This window comes from Dermacentor andersoni, chromosome 5, assembly GCF_023375885.2.
Source record: "Dermacentor andersoni chromosome 5, qqDerAnde1_hic_scaffold, whole genome shotgun sequence".
Classification (NCBI taxonomy): domain Eukaryota; kingdom Metazoa; phylum Arthropoda; class Arachnida; order Ixodida; family Ixodidae; genus Dermacentor; species Dermacentor andersoni.
This window is the reverse complement of record NC_092818.1, coordinates 155,809,172-155,834,402: the sequence shown is the minus strand read 5'-3', so window position 1 is coordinate 155,834,402 and position 25,231 is coordinate 155,809,172.

Genomic DNA, 25,231 nt, shown 5'->3' with positions numbered 1-25,231 from the left:
CATACCTTATACGCTGACGATATCACCCTATGGGTGAGAAACGGAAGTGACGGGCTGATAGAACAAACGCTTCAAACAGCGGTCGAAACAATCGAAAAATATCTAGAGGGAACAGGGTTAACATGTTCGGCAGAGAAATCGGAGCTGTTGCTGTACAGACCGACTCGCAGAGGTCGCAAACCAGGCAACTACAGGGAAGAGCTCGCCCATAGAGAGGAGATACAGTTAAAGACGGCCGATGGGAAACCCATACCCAAGGTCGATAGGATCAGGGTATTGGGGCTCCTCATTGAAGCCAAGGGCAACAACGGAGAAACCCTCAGAAGACTGGAGGGAACTGTAGCGCAAATCACGAGGCTAATCAGAAGGATAACAAATAAACATAGCGGGATGAAAGAGGAAAACACGATCAGGTTAATACAGGCCTTCGTAATAAGTAGAATAGTATACGTGGCGCTGTACTTAGAATGGAAGGTCGCGGAAAAGATCAAACTAGAATGCCTCATTCGGAAAATATACAAACTAGCCATAGGACTACCGATCAGCACCAGCACGGACAAGTTGCTGCAATTAGGCCTACAGAACACGATGGACGAGCTTATTGAAGCGCAATGTACGGCACAATATGAACGCCTCTCTAAGACTAGAGCAGGCAGACACATTCTAGAGAAATTACACATTGTTTACCACACACAGCACGGTGTCAAGGTGGACATCCCGAGAAAAACGAAGGAAAGATTGGTAATACCTCCCATACCAAAGAACATGCACCCAGAACACAATAAGGACAGAAGAGAGAACAGAGCGAAGCAAATACAGAAGAAATTCGGCAGCGACAAGGGCGCAGTGTTCGTAGACGCGGCTCGATACAGTCGCAGACGGGGATTTACGGCAGCCGTAATCGATAGGGAGAAACGGTGCAAGACGTGCGCGACGATACGCACCACAAGTAACGAGATAGCTGAAGAAGTAGCCATAGCGCTCGCAGTTGCTCAGACTAACGCAACCGTGATAGTCAGCGACTCTCAGACGGCAATAAGAAACTTTGCCAACGGCCGAATCTCCCCGGAGGCACTACGCATTCTTCTTGCAGGAGGCCAAAATTACAAAAGAAAGATATACATCACCTGGACACCCGCTCACACCCTCGCGGAGGACGGTAACAACGCGGCGGCACACGACGCGGCTCGAGGGCTTACGGACCGAGCCGCAGTCGCAAGTGACGCCCCGACACCCTCCGGACGTGACGGTGCGGTAAATGAGTGGGAGTGGGAGGACAGAATGACAACATATAATGACATTACGAAACATTATAGGTTACAGAGGCGCATATTCCCGCGACCTCACCCAAAATTGACAAAAAAGCAGTCTGTCGCATGGCGGCAGTTACAAACTAGGACGTATCCGAATCCTGCGCTCTCGCACATCATATATCCGGATGTATATCCTACGGACAAATGCAAAACATGTGAATGCAGAGCCACTCTGGAGCACATATTATGGGAATGCCGAGGGATAAACAACAATAAAGAAAACGCGGCCTCTAGCAGCAGCCTTCGCACGCGCTGGGAAGCCGCGCTGCTCAGCCCCGCCCTCGAAGATCAACTATGGGCCGTCCAGCGGGCCGAGGATGCCGCCAGGACCCACGAACTCCTGGCCGTCACCTAGGCGGGGCCTTTGACCCTCCCCACCAACTCGCAGGGCACACAATAAAGTTCTTTCCTCCTCCTCCTCCTCCATCGGTGTTGTTCTTTTGTTGCTGTTTTTCTTTGTTTTTTCTCCTTTATTTGCATTTCTATTGCCAACCCTCCTTGGACCTTGAGACCGCAGTATTGAATCACGAACTGGCCCAAAATTTCACTCTTCTGAAGTTGTTCTGTGTGTATGTGTATTGACCGCAACTATTTTGGTGTTTTTTACACGTTATCACTCAAGAAAAAGCCACTATTAGGATATCGCCAGCACCAGTTCCGCCCCCATTTGCGTCTTTCGGTGTTCAGCAGCAATTTCAGATAAGCGCTTGCACACAGTGATAAGACTCACTAATATAACTCTACCCAACAACGTTCTTGTCCTACTCTCAACAAGACTCCAGCGAAATAATTGGCCAAGCTCCCAAAAATGAGAGATTATATATCTGTACGCTGTTCTATCAGTGGCTATAACTAAGCCACCAAATAATATATCCGAAGTGTCCCTATCGAGGAAAGCCGCAAGCCTCATGTCCATAAATCCCATATGAACATATGGGGGTCGCATACAAAAGCCCGTATGCTCCGATACATCATACAAGCGCAAGCTCAGTATGTTACATGGGGACATAAGCTTTTCTCATGTGAGATCTCTATACGTTCATAGAATCATATGGAACTCGCCCCATATGATACATAGGAACCCGCAGGGTTTTATATGGGACCTCCATATGCTCATGTGGGATTATTGGATATGGGACATATCGTCTTTATCGACAGGGGCTGCTTCGAAGAAGGCGTTTATACCATTTCACATGTCCATGTGTAAAATAAAGGTCTGACAAGAGTGAAAGAAAAGTAACCGTGCATGCTATTCCGATTTTTGGCATCTGCCATATGAAAAAGGCTACAACGACGGTGACGACGACGACGACGACTGACGTAGTGGAAACAGCGTTTTCTTTTACTGCTTGAAGATGTGACTTCTGATTACGAATCGTAGGATTTTCAGCCCAAGTCTCTGACGAGATTTTAATGTATAAGCAATTGGGTGCGTATTCACATACACACACACAAAAGCGCCTCTGTTTTTTTTTTTTTTTCAGAACAAAATACACAAAATTTCAGCCAATCCTGATGCTGGGCATAATATTAGCGACCGCGGCCAATCTTTGGCAAGGAGCACTTGGGAACGACGAGCTTTGTGAATTCGGCCACTGTAGTGCCGAAATCCTAGACAATTGTGGAAGGGAGGCTAACGCTGGGGCGCTAAACCGTAACTGAAGCTGCTGCACGTGACCTAGATGGCGGATAGAAGGAGACACTGAATTCACAAAGCTTTCCGTTAGCGATATCTGTTTTTCATTGGCCGCCAACCTTCTCTGATATTATAGAGCCACTGTACGAACCACTGCAGAATTCACGCAATGCTTTGTGAATACAGGTTCATCACTTGCCCTCCTTTGACTTCACATTGCTTCTCTGCCCAACGTATGCCTGCACACGTTAGCCAGCATCACGGAGCCAGCGAAGTCAATTGAAGCACGTTGGTAGGAACGCAGCATAAACAGCATTAAATTCTAAAGTTCTCCGTGATTAGAAGTACGTCCTCAGAATGACTAGTAAACTGTAACAAGAGAGAGAGAGAGAGAGAGAGAGAGAGAGAGAGAGATCCATTACGCTTACATTGAGACCACTGAGAACCAGTTCTTGCGTTTCCAATATCGCTGCCAGCAACACCTGCAGCGCGCGCATCTAAGCGCAAGAGATTCAATAGACATTCTCTGCACCGATACTGACTATGCTTTTTGCTTTCATCCTCATCCCTGTCTCGACTACGGCGTCCGTTGCGTACTTGATATCTAGGCTCAAATGTGGACCTGCAAGTGAGGTTAGTATTTTAACTCCGAAGTGAAGTATGCATACGTGGTGTAATGACAAAAGTTCCTCCCGCCCCCTTCTCCCGCCCTCCCAAGTTTTGCATTAGAGACCGTCCATACTCTGGAAGGCAAGATTATGGTCAGAACGGATTGCGTGAAGGCAGATTACGTTCACGAGCGGCGCCATAGGGGTGTCCGAAATTTGTTGTCCTCCGCAGCACGGATTCGGAGGGAGCCCCTGTTGGCGTGACCACTGACGCGGCGGGCGGCTGTCGCGGCTTGGACAGCGGGGATAAGAGATTACAGAATGGGGAGGGGAGGGGGGGGGGGCGTATTAGCCGGGGCATGCACGCGTGGGATACCAGCATTTCTTGCGGATGTCATGGCGGTGCTGTCGTCAAAGACACGCTGCAGCTGCGTACAAAAGGATACTACCTGGCTTTTACTTTGTTGTGTGCGTTTCCAGCGCCAAGTCTCAAAGGAAACTTGGATTTGATCTCGCGCCGGACTCCCACCATCCACGGTCACGCGAAAGGGCATAATCCCTACAAAGAAGCGCGACGGGTCTGCTATGCATTGCGGAAGGATTATGCTGTCTGAGGGTAACAATAGGGCGGTGAAAAAAATAACATACGCAAATTAATAAGAAGCAAGGGGAACGACTAGCAGTGTGGTTCCTAATCCTGCTTTGAAGCCACTATCCGTTCCAGCCAGAGCCGGCGTTGAGCAGAGCGCGACACACATATCAGGGTCCGCCAATCAACGATTAGACACGCCGGCAAAAAGAAGATAGCCTTCCACCGTCTGTTCCGTGTTTTGTTGATAGAGTGGAAGCCCGACGCCGGTGCCGTTCGAAAACCTGGAGTTACGGCTGGCGTGCACGCTACTTTCCTGGGGTGCTTGCCCAAGGCACATTCGTTTCTGTATTACATCGGCTTAGCCAAGTTTGCGAAGTAATGGTGATTTGTGGCGGAATTACAGAAGTCGTCAAAGGTGCACCTGTATTAGGAACGTGTCCTTCGTTTTATTATAATTGCTGAAAGGAATGCCTCTTTGTTCAGTTCTTTTCATGACCGGTAGATCGTCGCAAGTACCCAGATCGCCTGCAGCCGTGTTTTTTGAAGGATAATTTTCGTTGGACAGTTTAGGCACAACATGGATTCACCTAACCTGCGTGCTTGTCTTTTTGACAGAGTTTGTCTAACTACAATGTCTTAAAAAAGCTACGCCCATGAGACAGAAAGCAACTGACTCCCAAGCGCACGTTCAAATTATACAACTTTGATGTCAGCTATATCGAAGCACATGCTCATAAGATTTCTGGATTTAGCGCAGGGATAACCACAAGTACACAAAGGACACTTTGGCAATATACCCGCGCTTAGATAAGCCGCATTTACGTGCTTCTCCAACGTCTTCTCCACCCAGACCCTCACTCCCGTGGCTAAATAGATATCAATTCGGTCAACATCATGTAAAGGCTGGCTTCACCAAGCAATCTCCGCGAAATTCCCGCGATGTCACAGGATTGATCAAGACAGTGCTGCCACGTTCGGAAGTACACGCAAGGATAACTGCGACAGACAGGTATATAGAGTTAGGCAGGGATAACCACTCATCATAAAGTTGTCTGGGCTCTTCCCACATGAAATAATTAATCACCGGAGGAGCGGATGTCTTCTCAGCTGCGACACAACGAGGCGCGATCATCGCCGGCGCCTACAAGTGCTGCTCATATAAGGGGTCTCCAATCACAGTGACCACTGCGAAAGCTGGCTTTCCTGGGCTTCTGTCCGAGCCATGATGCAGCCATGCGTTTTGGAAGGTCGCACTGGCTTCTCGATCGAGGATCGGCTGTCGCATCATCTTTACTGCAACTCCCAAATGACGCAAACAGTTTTTTAAAATCGCATCTACGCGAGAAACTTGGTTTCGCTTGAACGCTTGATACACATACTAGTGAATATGACCTCATGTTATCATCATTTAACCATTGAACAACTTCTAGTTTAGAAGGCAGCCGGCGACGGGAACAGATGTCAACATTTCCCGGCCTCCCCGTTCCCCTTGCGAACCCAACAGGGAGTTTTCAACAAAGATGTGCTATATATATATATATATATATATATATATATATATATATATATATATATATATATATATATCCAATATGATTCGAAGAAATGAAACGAGGGAACTGTTTTGTTCCATTTGGTTGCCTGAACTGGCGGAATGATATGTCATTGGCCCATCCAGTGCGACGAGATATGTCATCACTCGATGACGACCTGCCCGTGTCACGCCTTCGCCATGTCATGAAATGTCATTCTGTTATATTTAGCGGAAGGTCGCTTGTCGACACTTGCCGAAGCGGATTGAGAGCAAAATTCGGCGTTGAATCTTATCTGCTCACTTCTGCTTAAATTATCAAACCTTTACATTATTCGACTGTTCATACTGCATTTATTCAAACTTAGGCCAATACTTCTCTCGAAGTATTCTATCGAAGGCCAATACTTTTATTGCGGCAGATTTCGCCTCTTGTTATTGGTGGGTTTTCTGGGACAGCGACTATATCTATACGACCCAGAGGATTGTGGGTATTATAGGCTGCATCAAAATGAATTTAAAAATAAACCCTTAGATGCGCGCAAGACCTTCAAATTTTTTGTACTAACCGGAGGTACGAATGAACCGAGTTTCGTGATCGGTGATAGACTTAGCCAGAAGGTTACTTCATCTCAGCTATTTACTCTAACGCAACAGTTATCTTTGCATCAATGTGCCCGGCGATATGTATCGTAATAAATAAATAAATAAATAAATAAATAAATAAATAAATAAATAAATGACGCAGCAACTCCTCTGGGAGTTGTCTAAGTATGCGTAAGCATTGTGCCACTTGCTCATCTCCACGCATCCCAGTGTCATTATCAATGTTATAGAACGTGATCCGACCAGTATAAACGACAGCGCTGCGGCGACACCAACCGCTGCGGACGGCGGCCCATGTGCGCTGACGACGTTCCGATCTACATAAGCCGTTATTGCTCTTTATCGTCTTAGCCATTCGCGTCGAACCATTGTCAACCGTGATCAACCATACTCCGGCGGCGGTAGCGTATGGCGCGCCCGCTCGGGGCCTATCTTGACAGCGATCTGCCATGGCGACAGAGTGCGCCGAGTGCTGATATCTTGGTGTGCCCTTTGTTTCAGCCGCTTGCGCTGAAGCCAGAAGCGTGGGCCCTATCTCCAAAGCAAACTGCGAAGGGGACAGAGTACGCCGAGTGCTGATAGCTTCGTGTGTGCTGTATTCGCGCCGCTTACTTCACTTGGAACCGAGAGGCAGCACGAAGGTCAATTCGTTCGCTGTTGCGGGCCCTATCTTGAAAGCTATCGTCTTACGTGATGGACGAACGGGCCTCCTCGTTGGGTAGGCATAGAAATGCTAACGCATTTTAAAAAAACTAAATAAATAAATAAATTCAGAGCCATTCCACTCTATGAAGGTGGTGACCAGCGGAGCTGCACATTAGGTGATAAATATGTTGATTGGAAATAGACGACACATACCACAATGAATTTCCTTTTTTCACGATTTTTTTTTTGTATTAAATTGCATACTCCATGCATTTTTTTATTTTTAACCTTATTTTGTTTGCGTTTTTTGATTTATTGTTTGGTCACCAAGGTGACCATCGTTTTATGATTGCCGTGATATACGGCCAGTGGCTCTGTGGCGACACAGGAAAGGTTCTTGGCCAATGTGAGGTCTATACACGTCCGATGACGCGTCTTGGGTACTCTGATATTAATGTGACATTGAATGCGGAACATTTCCAAGAGAAACGCCATGAACCCTTTGCGTGTGGCCGAAGCAGTTTTATGTTGAAGTCACCCACAATCACGATGGGAGTGGGTGGAGTTGGTAGGGGTGATCCAACCAAAGGTGCATATGACTGGCGTTTACGGCATGAACTCCGTCCGTATTACGTGCCGTCTGCCGTCGCCGCGCACATTCCCGCTTCTGTTCACCACAGTGTTGTTCGTAGGCTCGCTGTTATTCCTCAGTCCTCACCGTAGGTGGCTTACCCATTCTACAGGTGGAAGGGAACTGAGACAAGGTTACGTGGTTTGCCTATAGAACCTGTGACGTCAAACTGCAATTCATGCTAAACCGTGTGTCTTCTGGTTTTACTTTTTTATTGCAATATTTTTTATCACAATACGTTTCGACGCTTCCCGCGATTGACACTACCCCTGAATATGATTGTGAATTTGCAGACGAATATATACACCAGCTCCTTCAACATTGCCCACATCACGACACACCAAGACGCCGACTTAAATCAACCCTAAATACATTAGACCACATACCTTTAAGTGTAAAGAAACTTTTGGGTACTTGGCCAACAACGGCCTTGCAGAAGAGCGCTTTAAGAGCACTAAAACCTTTTCTCGAAGACAGCGGTATTGTCGGCCGTTATTAACGCGTTTAATGTACCTTTCATTTCAATATCGCTGTATATATGTATGTGTTTGTGTATTACATTATGTTCACTGTTCTGTTGTGATTATATGTGATAACGCATTTAGGCGATGTATGTACCACCCGCGGACTATAGAGACTACATTATGAGGCGACAGTATCCTTTGCATTTTTGAGACTTACTTCTACAGAACTGCGAAGTCATTTAACTTGTATATTGCGTGTACCATGTATTTCTTACGTCATAGTGTTACTGTGAAAACGTTGCTTGACAAGTTCTGGTGCTTGTATGAAAAGGTTATTTGGTATGTAATCTTGAACCCTGTATGTTGTAGGCTAGACCCATTCAAAAGCTAATAAGCCGGCGCCTTGAATTGTGTATCAACATCCCCTTATATTATATCAATAAAGAAAAAAGAGAGTCCAATGCAAGAGACAGCCTTATTGTATAAAGCAGCCCATCTGTATTGCCATCTTCGTTAGAAAACGAGTGACGAGATACAATCATTATCGGAGTGCACATGAAATACAGCAACTGTAAGTGGTATCACTCATAAAAATTGCGAAACCAAGAGACTAAATAAAGGTGACAAATAATCTGTGTATACGAAAGGCAAAGTATATTAAAGAGTTCGCTATGTATTGTCTAGAGAATTCAACTCACGGCCCCTCAACATGACGTTCAACATACAAGCGATCAGATGAGAACAATATATCATTGACATCAAAACCCTAAGGGGGAAGGAGGGGGGGGTCTATTATGACACTTTAACACTAGCATCCTTCGTGTCATATATTCTGCCACTGTCGCAAAAGTTACACCAGAGTTCTCTCAACAGTTCGAGCAAAGGAACTCCTTACTACAAAGAAGCGTGACACTTACTTGGCATTTCTCGTAACACTGCCAGCCCTGTAAAACTTTGATCCACGAATCATAAGGTGTCGTGACGTTGCGTCACTAAACGTAGGAATATATGCTTAAGTAGCGTGCGTCGTGCGCTATTGTTTAAAGCATTGTTATGCCCTAGGCAATACTTAGGCCAATCATTATGAAACACAAGTGAGGTGCCGCCGAAGGTGCGAGGACAAAGAACTGCTATCACACAGCGGCTCCTTCGCACGCCCATCAACGCCGACGCACCTATGAAGGCTTTCTATGGCAATCCGTTTTCTTTCCCGTCTGTATCGCTTTCTTCCAAGGTTCCACACATCTACCAAAACTTTACTGACCTGTAGCGCCGCATTATGCGGGCGCCCCTCTATGGCTTCCATGAAGTCAAGCATAACTAGAGAACAGCTGCGAGTGTCGAACGAGCAAATACCGCCGGTAAAGGCGTGCGCAGCGGCGGAGACGGGAAGGGTGAGAGCGACGCCGTGGTCGTGAACGATCTCCAGGGGCGTGCAGTCAACGACCACTGCCATGCTTTGCCGAAAGCGTGTATTTAGAGCCGCACACGACGGAGCACCGCGTCCCCTTGCGTCCACCCGGATCACCTGTTGCTACGCGATTAAGCAGCGGCAGCGGCTCGTCGCCAGTCTCAGTTGAGGGGAAAGCTGCGGCTGTGGTCCGGGAGATCCTCGCAGCTGGCGGCGGGGCGGTGCAAACTGCAGAGACGATGCAGTAGATGCAATGCCTTGCGCGCCCAGGTGCAGTGCTGTAGCTGCGACCTGCGCTGCACTCACTTTCTTTTCTTTTTTCCCGCGCTCACCAGTGCCGCGCGTCCGTGCTTACGCCCCGCCCCGCACTTTACGACTTTCCATGGGAGAGCGCGGATGCGGTGTCCGCCTCGCGTCATCTGCAACTAGTCTTCCTCAGCGCCGGCGGAATACAGGATGTTCCTTTCAACTTCAGCTAGGCGCTTTTTCATACAAGAAGAGTAGGAAGATACGTACATTTCATCTTCGAAGTTACATTGTGTATTTGCTCTATTGTTTTGTACCTGGGTCGCTGTAGAGATGTTGAGGTAGAGTACCTGGGTTCTATACGTTTACTACGGTACACACTAAATATTTATTTATTATTGCGATAGCAATTATAGGGACACGCCAGGCGCATTTCTGTTGTCGTCGTTGTTGGCGTCGGCGTCGCCGTGATGTTCCGTATAAAGTCCAAGGGCAATAACATCGTCGCCGCGCGCTGTTACGATTGGCCAGCTGGAGTAGTGACCTTCTAGACTCTCCTGCACTAGTGTGACGAATCACTTCGTGAAGCTTACAATGCGTCCCCTCCGACAGACCTGCAGCAACAACAAAGCGAGACACGTTTCGCGGATCGAGTGTTGTTTGATGGTTCACTGTCACCGTCACCGCCGATGGGAGCAAGAAACTCCTGGAAAAAGGGCATTCTACGCCGTTTCCTCACGAACTCCGGTAACCACCACGGTCATTTGGCAGACGCTCCAGCTAATTGCTGGATCACCCCAGGAACCAAGACGCGCCAGATTGAGTCAAGCGTAAGAATCCCTATCTACGAAGCTCCCCTCCTTTGTTTGTGTTCAGGGAACAAAGGTGCCGAGGGGCTTATGCGCACCCCCGCGGTCTCAATGCGGAGCCCTCGGCAACTATCGGCGCTCCGGTTAGAGGAAGGTGTGACCGCAGATTTCCCTGACCTAGGGATCTAGGCAGGACAAAAGGGATTTAAGCGGAGTGCTCAGTGTGCTCTGATGTGTGCTTGCTAGAAAGATCGAGCTGCCGAGCTGTAGCTGATGCTACGAGAATGATGTACTGCTCTCCGTGCTCCGGGCAGTACTATACCCTTTGTTCTATACAAGTAAGTTTGCAATGCCAATGTAAATGAACCCCCTGTTCCGTTCCTCATCCTCTCTACTTCGAAACCTTCACTAAAGAAGCAACCCTCGGCATGCAAACTCGGACGACGGCGTGGGCCCGCTTAGCCTCCGTATGACACCCCGGTAGCTAGGCCAGCTACCCGTTACCAGACGCACCAGCGGCGTAGACTAAAGGGCGACCCTCTGTTTGACGCCAGACTCCGAAGCCACGACACCCAGCTCCTATAGGGCCGTATGCTGCATGTGCGAGTGAAAGTGTGCTACGGTGAACCGACGATGACGGCTATCTTGAAAGCGATCTGCGATGGGGCAGAGTCTAGGCGTGAAGGCCAGTGGCGCGCCAACTATTTTTCGACTCGGGGGGCAAGCCCAAACCCCTCTGACCCTATCTTTAGTGTATATATATATATATATATATATATATATATATATATAGATAGATAGATAGATAGATAGATAGAGAGAGAGAGAGAGAGAGAGAGAGAGAGAGAGAGAGAGAGAGTAGGAGATCAGCAGGCGAGTTGTTACTTGAAGAAATGACAAATGATGGCACAATGGAAGCGTTGTGCTAGACCACGGCTCGAGGCAGCCGCGAAGAGCTTCGGCCGAGACGAACAGCTCTGGGCCGTCCAGCAGGTCCTCGGGGCACTCGATAGATAGGGACCCAGCGAGCCGGCAACGGCGAGCGGAGACCCGCGCCGAGTAACGGCGACTTCGTAGATGACGTAGGCCTTCGTCGGGGCGCGCGAGCGCCCAACTGCAGGTACAAATAAAGTTGGCTCCAATCTAATCCAGTCCAATCCAATTATTTTATTTATGCTAATGGTTTTGAAAGTGGAACTCACTTCGTCAAGACAGTTTCACTTTGAAACTGCCCTGACATAATAGTATAAGTAAACCACCTCCATTGTGTATATATATATATATATATATATATATATATATATATATATATATATATATATATATATATATATATATATATTGGGATTCCGCTGGTTCGATGTCGACGGTTACTCTCTACCATCACGGTTGGGAAGGCGCCGAAGTTCGAATGGAATGCGAGAACACACATGTTATGATGTCATTGACCTGTAATAAGGGCAAATAACATGCGTATTTTATAAGTAATGAGATGCTTTAACATTTTATATTTATTTTTGAGTGCGCAACAGCGTTGACTGAAATTAAGTGCGTGAAGATGACGGCCGTTGGCTGTTTCTTGCAGTTTTGGAGAAACCGGTTCCAGCAACGTCATTACGCCAGTGCAGTTACATGTATAACAATAAATGTACAACACATATTATACAGCATGTGTACAGGGTCGCTGGTTGTTTAACTACTTATTACCTCTTAAAGTGACAGTGATTAGGCGCAGCAAAGATATCTAGTCCACAAAACTTTATGAATTTATAGGTTTCCATGCAAGAAAAAAATTCTACTATATCAAATTAAACAGATAAAACCATATAATAATATATTATTCTAGTATGATATTTCGCTGCAGTTTCCGTCTGTGTACTATCATAACGTCGAAATTTATGTAGCGATTCCCACTCAAGGTGGGAATCAGAAGCAGGACCCTGCATAAGCCGAGCCAATTTTACTGATTCCAACATGGGTTAGTCTACTTACAAGTCTTAGTCTATACTATATAGTACAACAAGCGAATACTCATAATTATACCGTGTGTACCAGCTAACGTTAGCGAAGCTGTTCAAAAAAAAGAACGCGGTGCAAAATACATTTACAAGACCTATATGGTGCTCGGTCATCAGTAGGGTCTTAAAATCATATCTTCCGCCATGTTCTAAATTGTTTTTCGTCTAACAGCTTTACCAACATTAGCTGGGACATCATATATCACTAAAACACGGTATACGTACCTGCCTCGGAGTCAGGTGTTACGGCGAGGGGCGCTGGTGCACAAGCAACCTTGTCGCACGTGCTTTGAGTTGCAGATAACCGCGGTCTTTTCACCACAAATTCATCCATTGTGGAAAAGTTATCCGACCTGCAAAAAAAAAAGCACAGTTGACTTGTGCCAGCTTGAACAATTGCATCTCAATTTCCAGCGAAGGCGCTTTTCGCGAGAAGTTGCATCAATAATTTTTGGTGTCTGTAAATAAACAACACGCCTTAACTGTACGCTTATGACTCGCACGTACAAAAACCTTGATCGGATATAACACTTTCGAACACTTGTTGAACAAACTTTTCACAAAAGCAATAGTTGCTACACATAGAGGTAAGTTTCACTAAATTTTTATCTCGACGGAAGTTGCAGTTCTCAAACACAGCGGGTTATACGGGGTGATCATTCTTAAGGTTTACGGAATTTTTAAAAATCGCCGATGGCAGATAGCAGAATTTTTTTCCTTGAGCTGCATTATTCGGAGTGGCGGACATTACTATAGCACACGGGTCCTGTGTGCAATAAAAATGCCGCGAAAACACGAAAAAGGCTGCGGGGTCGCCAATGGTGCGGGCGCGTGCCGTTTGTCTATATATATTCAATCGCAATAGAGAATTCGTCCTCATTCCCGAGAGCCCCACGTCATAACACGTGGTAGTGAAACCGATAATAACGCTGCTACAAGCATTGCCATTTAGCCTCATGCCAGTGCAAACGCCTAGGTCAACTTAGTAAGCATTGGCGATGAGGACTGACGGAGTCGCCATCTGCCCAAGGCGCCTCGCTTGCGTAGTATGAGGGATAACGCGGCGCGTTCCTCACAGGTTTGGCTGTCCGCGCTCAATAAAAACACCACGCGGGTACCCTCCTGGGCATTTCTGTAAGTACTCTCGAAACGACTCAAGTTTTTACTGTCAAAATAATAATCTTGGGCGAACAGAAAGCGCGGGACGGTTGCACAGTGAACGTTCACTGTACAATATGTGCAGTGAACGCCCACTGCACGTGGTCTCCGCGATGGAGTCCCCCAAACCGGCTTCTTGCGTGAAAGTTGTGCATTCGCTGAGAGCAAACTAGGTAAAATATGTTCTTATAGTGGATTGTCTGTATAACCAAATGGATGATAAAAAATGAAGCCCGATGCAGTGAACGCACGGGTTCGCAGCGACCGACTGCGCGTCTACATGCATGTCCGCGCACAATGTTGGGCTTCGTGCGTGAGCTTTAGGCCGCAGAATATGAGCATTAGACAGAACACAAGCAAACATTGTTGCGTGGACCATCAGAGCTATTCAAAAATAACTTCGTTTTAACTTGGGACTTCGACGCCAGCGGCCACTTTTGTTATACCGTCGGGACGATTCAGTATACTTTTCCTTTCCTGCTAAATTCTTGGACGTTTCAGTATCATTATTTCTCAAGTTGCATCGCACTGTATGTTTATCCGTCTTCTCGACGAACAATTTCCCGCTTTTCTTTTTCTTGATCAAGCACTTTCATTGTTTGGTGTTAACACAAACATGAGCATACGCCATGCCTTTCCTTAATGTGCTTCTTACCATTCCCTTCCCATACCAATGAACTTGCCAGTATCTAGCGTCAACAAGTTCATAGATCAATGCTTCATGACATTATCGGGGCGCGAGAGAGCGCCTCACTGCGCGCTTTCTGCTACTCATTAAACATCGCAGCCCCGACGCTGTAGCAGGAATCTTCCTCGCGGAAGTGCTTGATGCATACCCGAGTTGTAGCCGATGGATGCCTGCCGGCTCTAAGTTTCGCGATCCAAGCTTCACGCAGTGTCTTGTCCTGCTGGTACGTGTGAAAGCTGACACCGGGCTTCGCTGTGTACTTCCGGCACTGCGGCACCGAGTAGTAGCCTACCATGTTGGACGCCTTGAAAGGCAGCCACTACCTATTTTAGTGCTTTCGAGTCTTGCCAAGCGGACACCCGAAGCGGGGAAACTTCCCCACTTAATCAGAAACGCAGCGAGGGTGGGACCTTAAACTTTCGTTTTCAGCTTGCTTCGGCGCTTCCGAAGCAGCCGACGCGGCCGCTGTGTACGCGTGATCCCTCATACCACGTCACGCCGACGGCAGTGCCAGCTTTTTCAGTGGTGGAGCTCGAGCCCAATAGCGCTCATTAAGAAACACAGCCACGATCCGGCGTTGTCCATTCAAGCGTTGCCTGCTGACCAGCTGTGTGGAAATGAGAGCACTGTGGAGATGGAGCGCATAGGAGAGAAAGCTCTCCTATAGCAGGTGGGAGTCTGCGCCGTCCTCGTCCTTACTGACTCAGTGCGGCGCCACGAAGTCAACGTTGGATGATGCAAGCGGCGTTAGCTCAGACTTGCTTTAGCGAGAACTCCTTGGCGGTAGCCTCCTCCACAGTATGCAGTGCAAGGCAAGAAAGCATCCCTCAGGCGTTTCTCATCTCATCTCATCGCAAAGCGCGCCAGACCGCGCGGACAATCCTCGCTGAAGAAGCAGGGGATTCGCAATAAAATTCAGCACTTATGTGGCCGCTATGCTGAAAGAAAATTTGGCCACAGCTGCTGTGGCATCTGCCAGTGAACAGCCGACAGTGCCCACTTTCTAAAGTGGGAGGGCAAATGGCACTTTGATCCTCTCCTCCTTCTCACAATGTGGGGAGGGGGGGCAAGTGCCCGCTTGCTCACCCCCCCCCCCCCCACCCCCCAGTAGACACAACTATGGTCTAATCGGACCGAGGGCCGATAGCTTCATGTGCGCTGTGTTCTCGCCGCTTAGTTCGCGTTGAAGCGAAATACAGCACGAAGGTCTCTATTCACTCGCTAGCTGCTGCCGCGCTTCCTGATTCCAGCGTTTCGACCGCGTATTTCCGCGGTCATCGAGTGAGAGGTGTTCGTGCTTGCTTCTGCGCGCTTGACACCGTGCTTGTTAATCTAGTTAGTAAGCGAATGTTTACAAATTTATACGGCTGATAAAAATACTATCTTTCTTCGTATAGCTGTCTAATAATTTGATATCACAGTCGATGCTACGCCTTTAAGGCGAAACTGCAACTTTTTACAGCGGAGCTGCTATGCGCTAGGTTCTGGCGGTTTGTGTGCGTAGGCAAGAAAGATGGCGGTCACTCCAGAGCTAAAAGAGCTAAAGCATAGAGCAAAAGCGTATCGCTGGATATGCGAGAGGAGCATTTCTTTCGCGTTTCAACTCTGCATTTCTATATGGTCCATGTGACAGTGGAAGTTAATTAAAATGGGGCTAGATTGTATATTTAATCCATTTGCGTAAATCCCCAATGTGAGAAGTATCAACTGGCACTCTGTACAATGTTTCTTTTTTGTTCTTCTTTTAGTCAAGCAGCAGCGTACTACGTGAAAGTTGCAATTGTTTCATGGTACTTCTTGAACGTTGCAAAGTCTAACAATGATAAGCTCTGCAAATATATGAACAACTATGTTCGTCCAGAGTGAAGATGGCAAGGCAATTGCTCACCATAGGTCGGTGAGTGATTGCCTTGCCAACATCAAGATAACTAGTCGGTTTTCATACCGCACTCCTGCGACAACTTTCTGTCATTTAAACTTTGTACTTACGAGTAACTGCTATTATGGCTTACTTTTTATTTGCACGTACTTTATCATGATTGTAATTCCTCTTTGTTCGTCTTACTAGTCATTGCATTGTATTTGCTCATGCGTATTTTCCAGCTGAGGAGAACAAAGAACTGCGTTCGATATACATAACAGGTGCTTGTGGTACTGTTACATCCATATTTTATGATTCTCGCACACATCGCAGTGGTGGTTGGGCAAAGAGTTCTTACCAGTTTGTAAAGGTGTTCTACTGACTTTTTATTCTGATGTATAGTGCTTGAATTTCTTAGACAAAGGGCTTTACTTTGTACTTAACTTCATGACAGCCGTGCGCGACTCAGGTAAACCGATTTTGTGTGTCGCCTGGTGGAATTAAATCTTGTTTTTTTTTTTTCAAGTCGCACTTAAAGTAAGGTGCACAGCCCTCCACAGAAATTCGGCAACACGCCCATTCGTGCCTGCATTCACAGAAGCTTACCTACACGTTCTCACATTGCGCGAATCTTAACAAGGAATCCCTGTTTAAAGATTGCGCCATTAAACTCTTTTCAATACAAATACCACCTGAATTATTGTCAGCGCCGTAATCCAGGTGGCAATTAAAAATATGAACTTTAATTCACCTCTAGTGTTATGAACCCGCAGGTCGTTTTGTTTGTTCCCATTCATAGGCGAATTGCAGCCACAACTGCCGCTTCTTCGCACGACAAAAACGCGAGAAGGTTTCATGTTTACATCAAAGTTAAATTAAATTATGGGGTTTTACGTGCCAAAACCACTTTCTGATTATGAGGCACACCGTAGTGGAGGACTCCGGAAATTTAGACCACCTGGGGATCTTTAACGTGCACCTAAATCTAAGTACACGAGTGTTTTCGCATTTCGCCCCCATAGAAATGCGGCTGCCGTGGCCAGGATTCGATCCCGCGACCTCGTGCTCAGCAGCCCAACACCATAGCCACTGAGCAACCACGGCGGGTTACATCAAAGTCCAGTGTGCCTCTAAGTAGCAGCCTTTGCTAGCTCTCGTCGAGCTTCTCTCGAGTAAATAGAAAAAGAAAGAGAACGGGAGAGAAATAACATGTTTATTTTATGAATCAAGCTAAGGAAAGGCATCCCTATTTTATTTCCCTGAGCTCGGGCCGCCTCTTGGGCACACGATCTGGAACAGCCGAAGCTGGTCCTCGAGGTTAGAGCCGGCAATAGTTTGCTTGACTCTTAAAGAAAAATGCCCCGGGTACAGCGAGGCGTGAACTAAAGTTAGCTCAGAACGTGGCTCAGTAATATCTAAAAAGAAATCCTTCGGTTCATTGTAACAATAAGTGGCGTACTACAAATCCATGTCTGAGTGACAGCTCTCACTTGAATTCTTTGCGTAGATCTTGAGGCCAGTGTTGTGCTGGTTGCATGCGGCGCAAGTAATTTTGGAGCCGGAAACACGCGGTGAGATTTCGACATCACCTGCACCGTCTATAAGACACCTGCAGAACATCTAGAGAACTCATTAGGCCGAAAATGGAATACGCATGCACCGTCTGGAATCCAGATAATAAACAGAATATTAAGGCACTGGAAATAAGTCCGCGGAAAGTAGTTAAGTATATTTTTTCCAAGTACCGTATAGCTGACTCACCAACAACTACCAGGTACGATCATGGTATAGACATTAGAACTACGGCGGAAGATTCGAAAGATTAAATTTCTTTTTCTACTCAAAAATAACAAACTCTCGATCCATCCTGCTCCATATGCCCGACCATTAGCCACAACACAAACTAGACATCACCATTCTGAATCCTCAACTCCCTATCAAACAAGAACGAATTAATGCCTTCAAATTTTCCTTTTTGCCTCGTACTATGGAAGAATGGAACGCACTACCATTATCATTCTTAAACAGCACTGACTGAAATGATCTGATTAATTTTTGTAATTTTACCATTCCTGCTTTGGCGCACATGCGCCTGCTGTATTTTGTAAATAAATAAATAAATAAATAAATAAATAAATAAATAACTAAACGTTTAGGCTATGTTTTTGGCTACATTTCACTCTTGAAAATTTTGGGTCTGCCTATTTTTGGGCTTCATTTTGAGATCGTTTGGCTATCTTTCTGGAAGCCATCTGGCAACCCTGGTCCGCTGGGGCGGCCACAGCTTTCGTTGGCAGCGCGAACGCGGAGGAGGCCGCATTCGGCGCAATTTGACGGCGGGGCCACTTCCCTAATGATCGGGACCTAGACGCGCCGCGCGGATGGCTGACCTTGACTCGGTGAGCGGCCCGAAATAAATGGAAGGATGAAACCAAGCGGCGCTGAAGCCAATCTCTTCGAAGCCCTGCCTTCGGCGGTGTGACCTTGAGGTATGAGACAGAGAGAAGGAAAGTGGCGAAGAGCGGCACCGCTCCGCCAGCATCCTGTACGGACGACCGTAGGCAACTTTCGCTGGCCTAGGATCGGTCGAGAGAGAGAGAGTGAGAGATAGAGAGAGATGGAAAAAACAGAATACTAATAAGAAAGAAGTAAGCGCATAGTGAAATTGGAACGTACTCCGCTATAGCTACTGGTTTTGGCACTGTTACAACAAATAAACATACATGTTTTCTCGATGAGGCACTTGGGAGCGGCCAATGTAGCACAGCAGCTAGCGAGCCGTCAATGATTTGCGCTCTGTGTAGTTGTCGCTCTAGCGCATCATAAACGTGGTCACGCTGGTTGACGCGCCACTGGTCCGGTTGTCCCACTAATCCCAGGGTGTGGCGAAGAAAATGTTGTGCGCCAAACTCATCCTCATCTGCAAGTTCACTCAACCCCCGTGTTACGCCACCTGCAAGACCACACTCTCTTTCTGCGACGGTAGGGCGCCGGAGTGGAAGCTGTAGCCATAGCGCCAGCCTGTCATAAACGTGGTTATGCTGTAGCGCACTTGTCACTGCACCGGGTCTCTCACACTAAGAGTGTCGTCCGCTGAGTCTCCCGCCCAATATCGAGTTCCGAAGCAGGTCTGGTAGTTCCCCCCTTCTCCCTCTCTCGATCGTCATCATCGTCATCATATCATCATCATGAGACTTCAATCCACTGCAGGACGAAAGCCCTTCCCAAGGATCTCCAATTACGTATATATCGCTTTCCTGCGTTGGCCGAACCCGTCCAGCGCCTGTAAATTTCCTAGCCTTATCTCCTCATCCGCTATTTCTTGCTGCTCCGGACTGTGCCTCACTTCCCTTGGCACAAATATCACTTTTTAATTCAGCAGTGGTTATCGGTACTACATAGTGCATGACCTGTTCAACTCAATTTCTTTCTCCTAATCTTAGCCATAATATAATCTGCCTGCGTCTGCTCTCTAAAAACTGCTGTCTTTCTCTTTTTTAAAATCTGATAACGCCTGCTATTTTCCGCTCAATGACTCGTTACGCTATCCACAGCTTCCTCTGAATTTTCTTTATCCTCCCAGGTTTTTTTCCACGTTATTTAGTATTCGCAAAATATGGCTGCTATACGATTTGGCCCTTTCTTTTGTTCTGTATGGAGCATAGCGGCTGATTTCGCTCTCTAGTAGTATTTGCATACTATCCTGCGGGTACGACACCAGTACCGAGCAGCAGCCGAAACGTATGCGAGTCGCCGAGCGAAAGAAAGCCCTCAGGGCCGCGTAATCTTGTATAAATGCAACCCGCGCGCGGGGCGGCGGCGGCGTGGTCTTCGCTGCTGCCCCGGCAACTGGCGCGCGGCGATTCCCGGAATCACCGCGCCACGCCGCGCCCGTTCGGTCGGTGCCGCCGCAGATCGTCATCAAGGTTCGTCGGAGGCCGCCCCTCCTCCTCCTTCCCCAGTGGCCCTGCCCGCGCGCCCTGCGAGTGTTATACGCACAAGCACGCACGTAGTGTATGCATGCACGCGCACGTACCACCCTGTTACGAGGCCTGCCGACGCCTTCTTGGAACAGACCGCGCGAGAACTGCAAGATGTGGAAGCGCAAGAGGAACCAAAAGATCCGAGGGGCTCGACCTTTTCTTGTTAGTTGCAACCGCATGAAGCAAACAGACAATGAAACCAGGGAAAGCGAGGGGCAAAGCAAATGTCGCGTTTTAGTTTAAATGTATAAATAATAAGGGGGGAAACACAGAAATGAAAGTGGGGGTAAAGACAACTGGCCGTTGGTGGGAGCTGAACCCAAATCTTCCGTCAGCGTAACTTCAAGTGGTACACGAGCGACGCACGCGTAATGCGAAAGACACCTGCAGTTACGAGGATAAAGAGTTTTAGCGTGTCAGTGCAGTTTGCGGATCATCCTGTTCCCGGAGGCGTAAGCGTGAAAGACACCGTTGGTGGCGCCAGCAGGTGGCACAGAACTCAACCAGACGCACAAGGAGCTACCACAGCAGCCAAGCGTATTTCTCTGCTCGTGTAAATTTTCGGCATCGGCGTAATCCTGAACACCTTGCCTTTTTAAAATGCTTTACTCGACAAGAACGCTCATGGAACGAGAGAAACGTGCCTATGATGCATTGCGGTTAGGCGAAGCGGCATAAGATGTCGCAACCAGCGTACGGTAACTTCATATTACGCAACCGCCATATTCGTGTACCGGAATACCGGACACGCTAAAACTCCCTGATGTCAAACCTCCACCGCCGTGGCCGTGAGCGACGCTCGTTAATGATACTGCACATACACACACACACACACACACACACACACACACACACACACACACACACACACACACACACACACACACATATATATATATATATATATATATATATATATATATATATATATATATATATATATATATAGAGAGAGAGAGAGAGAGAGAGAGAGAAAGGTCAACCTGAGCTGGTGAGCTCTAGTCTGCTATTCTTAACTGGGGAATGGAAGCGAAAGCGTAACGATGCGAATTATAAGAAAGAGCAGACGAATTGCCATCTAGGTTTTCCTTGTTTTCGTGAACAATGATAATATACAGTCGCAGTTATTTTTATGAGCATCGTTGACGACTATAATAAAGAGCGCGGGCGCTTTACTAAAACCTGTAGACGGTTATAACCTCTCCTACAGTATGCATCCATGCTCCTGTAACACGCCGAGGGTAGATAGCGTGCAGAAGCGTCATCATCCACCCACTGAGCTTCCGTCTGTTAGGAGCACCGCAAGAGCACTAAAGTCCATCTCCAAAACCGTTATGTTGTCTTTCTCGCGTACCATGGATACCTAAATTAAGCCGCCAATGCTCGTGGTTGGAATGACTGTAAAACCTTAACCCCGTGTTACCTCTTTCACGCCATGCAGTTCTGCAATGCACGAGTATATTGCACGGACATAAACGCAATACCTCCACGCTATCATAGGCTCTTTTTTAACATGTCCACCGCCGTGTTTCGTGAGTGAGGCGGGCCAGAACAGATATCTTACTGTTTATGGAAAGTGTCGGTTTTGGGGACCATAAGAAGCTGGACGTGCGATAAGTGGCCTCTGGCGATTGGGAAGACCGATTTGTATTCCATACTCATTTTAACGCGATAGCGTTGAGGGCCCCGTATCGTGGAAAATCCGGCATCGGCGTCCGGCGTCCTGCGAGCGTAAATTGCCGTATATATTAAGGTATATGTATACGCCACGCCTTGCTATATGACATGCGGTATATGCGGGTTATATTTCCACACCATTCTATCACTAAAGTTGCTCATACCTTGTCTTACATCCTTGACAAAGTTATTCCTCGGAATTTTGAGAATGACAGCCCACAAGAAAATGTCATGAAACAAAACACCGATAGCGCATGTCCTTTATGGTAAATCTTCTCAGAATGAAGTATTAAAAGTGCGAAACAATAACAGAAACCTGAAAATTATGTAATTTTTTGGCGCGGCTGGTGCGCTATCTATCAAGAGGCCACGTTTCTACCAGAAAGCTCGCCTTCGTTCGTGCATATATGTTCGCCGCCAGCGTTTCGCGGTAAACATTACGGTTACATAAGCTGCAGTTGCCGGGAAGCGTGAAAAGCGGTCAGGGATCTTTGAATGCTCTCTTAAAGGTGAGGTTTAAGCGTCCTACAATTTTTTACTTGCATTGACAGTGATGGTCGGTGGTTTCCTTGCATTTGTTTGTCAAGTGCGATAGCACTCACGACTCCACGGTGCGCCCATTGAGGTACAGAGAAATCTGTCCCAGTCCAGACCAATGCTTATTTTCGGGGAATTCATTCTGAGCACACTGGTGGAGGCTGAACTGATGAACCTGGTTATCGGACCTACTTCATGATATCCTCTAGCGCGTCCGCGAATAGCCTCACGTGTGGTGTGTGCTAGCATGACGTCTAAGACAAGGTCAAGCCTTGCGGTAGGCAATGCATGTGCTGCGGCCATGCTGGAAAATAAGTCCATGCATTTTCTGAGCGTTCGATTGTAGATTAGTAAGAAAGAGAGAGAGAGATCGAAAAAAAAAAGCCAGGTGAGAGCACTGTTGTGGCTTAACAGGAAGTCTGGCAAGTGAACACCGCAAGAAGATAGGACAGCAGATAGAAAGGGAAAGAGAAAATGGCAGAGAAAAGAACAGAGGGCGATAAAGAAATTATATTTTTAACTGGGTGCTTACGGCAAAACATGATGCGCATATATACTTGAGGAGACATCATGCGGAAATACTTCGTTCATACGATGTCAGGAGATTGATGATGACAAACCCGAGAAGGAGAGCCAGGTAGCGAGCTTAAGAAATGAAAACACAGTGCGCTCCACGGTGTTTCCGAGCACATTCGCGTGTTCAGAGGGGTCAGTCAGATGCGTTGCTATGTTGCGTTGCGCTTCACGTTTACTTCTCCCAGCCGTTGATTTCCAGAGCCTGTCACGTTACCGCGGCCGCTGTGAGTGAGAAAGCGACGTGGCGCTCACCGAAAGCCCATTTTCCCAGCAAATAATTTCGCAATCCTTTCCCGATGCCATCTTTTGCAATCTTTCCCACTCGCAAGCGCCCACTCCCTATGAAAAAGACTCCCTGTGGGTGCCGTGGTAGGAGAGTGCAATACCGCTCAGCCGTATTTTCACGTTCTCGTGGTCATTGTCAAGAGGATAAACGGAAACATCATGACATTATTAACAAATACCTTTGGCTACAGTAAGGTTTAGAACTCACCGTTAACCCCCATGGAATCTCTCGGGGTTAGTATAGTGTTTGTGCTGAATAGCCGAAGTGAACTCTCGTAAAAGCTGCGCAATACTTTTGTTCATTCCGTTTACTAGGAACCAACGCAGACGCCACTATCTCAGGGATGGTCGCAATCGTAACCCTCTTAACCAACAATATTCAAGTGTCAGTTATTACTAAAATGCCCATCGGGGTTATTTAAACGCCTCATTGCACGTGGTGCCGGTCGCTTTCGAGCATGATGCCATTACTTTGACATATGAGTCGTTACATATTGCAGGCGCCGCATTTGCTATGCATCTCTTCTAATTTATTTGGGAACGAATCACATGAAATATCTGGGTGAAAACAGTCACAACAAAACAAGATTTGGAAAGCGAATGGAACGGCACAGATTAGCGCGGAACTCACGAACAACTTTTGTTAGAGAGGTGCATCTTCGTACTCAAGCGTTTCACACCAGGCCAACACTCCAATGCCAACAAAAAGCAGCAAACTTAAAGTAATGAAAGTATCACCGCGCACTGTGCTAACGACTAAATTCGTGACATTTGGCTAAACCCCTTGTTTGCAGGGAATGCTCGAGCAACAGTACGGATGAAATCTCAAGCACTCGCACTACTAGAATAATTATTCTATTGCTGAAAGTTGAGTGCGTTGATTATTGGCATTATGAAACGCGGTTACAGCGCTATTAAGGACGAAACGCAAACACAAAATGCTCCGGACGGGCGCTGGACATCCACTTCCTTGCTTGCTCCTGATAAATATATATGCCATTGCGCTAATACACTGCGGTAGATTGTCGGTAGAAATAAAGAGTTGAAATAAAACTAATGAATGTGGAAATACTACAAATAATGATGAAGAAATTCAGTGAGTCCTATTTTGGGGGGAAATATGATTTGCAATGGTATAGCACATTTGGATGTATTAAAATGAACTCGACTTCACAATAAATATTTTTACACCTTTATATATAAAAGGTGTTTGGTAGTCCCACGACTAACACCCTCACGTTTAAGGAGTAAGATCGAATCGCCGGTGGGTACCTATGAAGGTATCTTGCTTGCCGACATTTTCTGGCGAATTAAACATGCTGATAGCTGCCACAGACTACACAAAAAAGCTATCGCTATCAAATTCCCTTGTTAGATATTTCTGTGACTCCAAGGTTGCCATAATTATTACACGGTTTTCAACCACATCCTTTCGAGTCGCACGTCTAGTTCTCCCTGTTGTAGTGTGCTGTAAAAAATATGTCTAACATCCCAATGGCATGGATGCTGCGCATGGAACAAGCCAACACCCTTCAGAGTGTAACCATTTTCAGAGCATTCGATTGGCAATGTTGTGAAGCATGCAAGCATTAATTCAGTAAATTAGCGAGGTACTCCTCTTTAGTCTCAGAGGTATTCGTAGATGGTCATGCGTACGTTCCTGTTGCTGTAGCCCAATGAAGAGCATTTAGTCCTGTGCATTTAGTCTTCCTTGACGCTGTAACCACGTCTCGTTAAAAAAAAAAAAAAGAAAAGGAGGGGGCGGGGGTTTGTGGGCCCCCCTTTTTCCCCTTTCCCGCTCATCGACTGCCATTTCCAGGAAAAGTGCCTCGGCGAAACGGCGCCGGGTCGCCTAGCCGCCATGATGGTTGCGATCGATTCGTCGTTGCCCGGTCGCCTCCGATTGGTGCGCAGCTGGTGCGCGGAGAGAACATCGGCGACGCAATACCAGAGGGC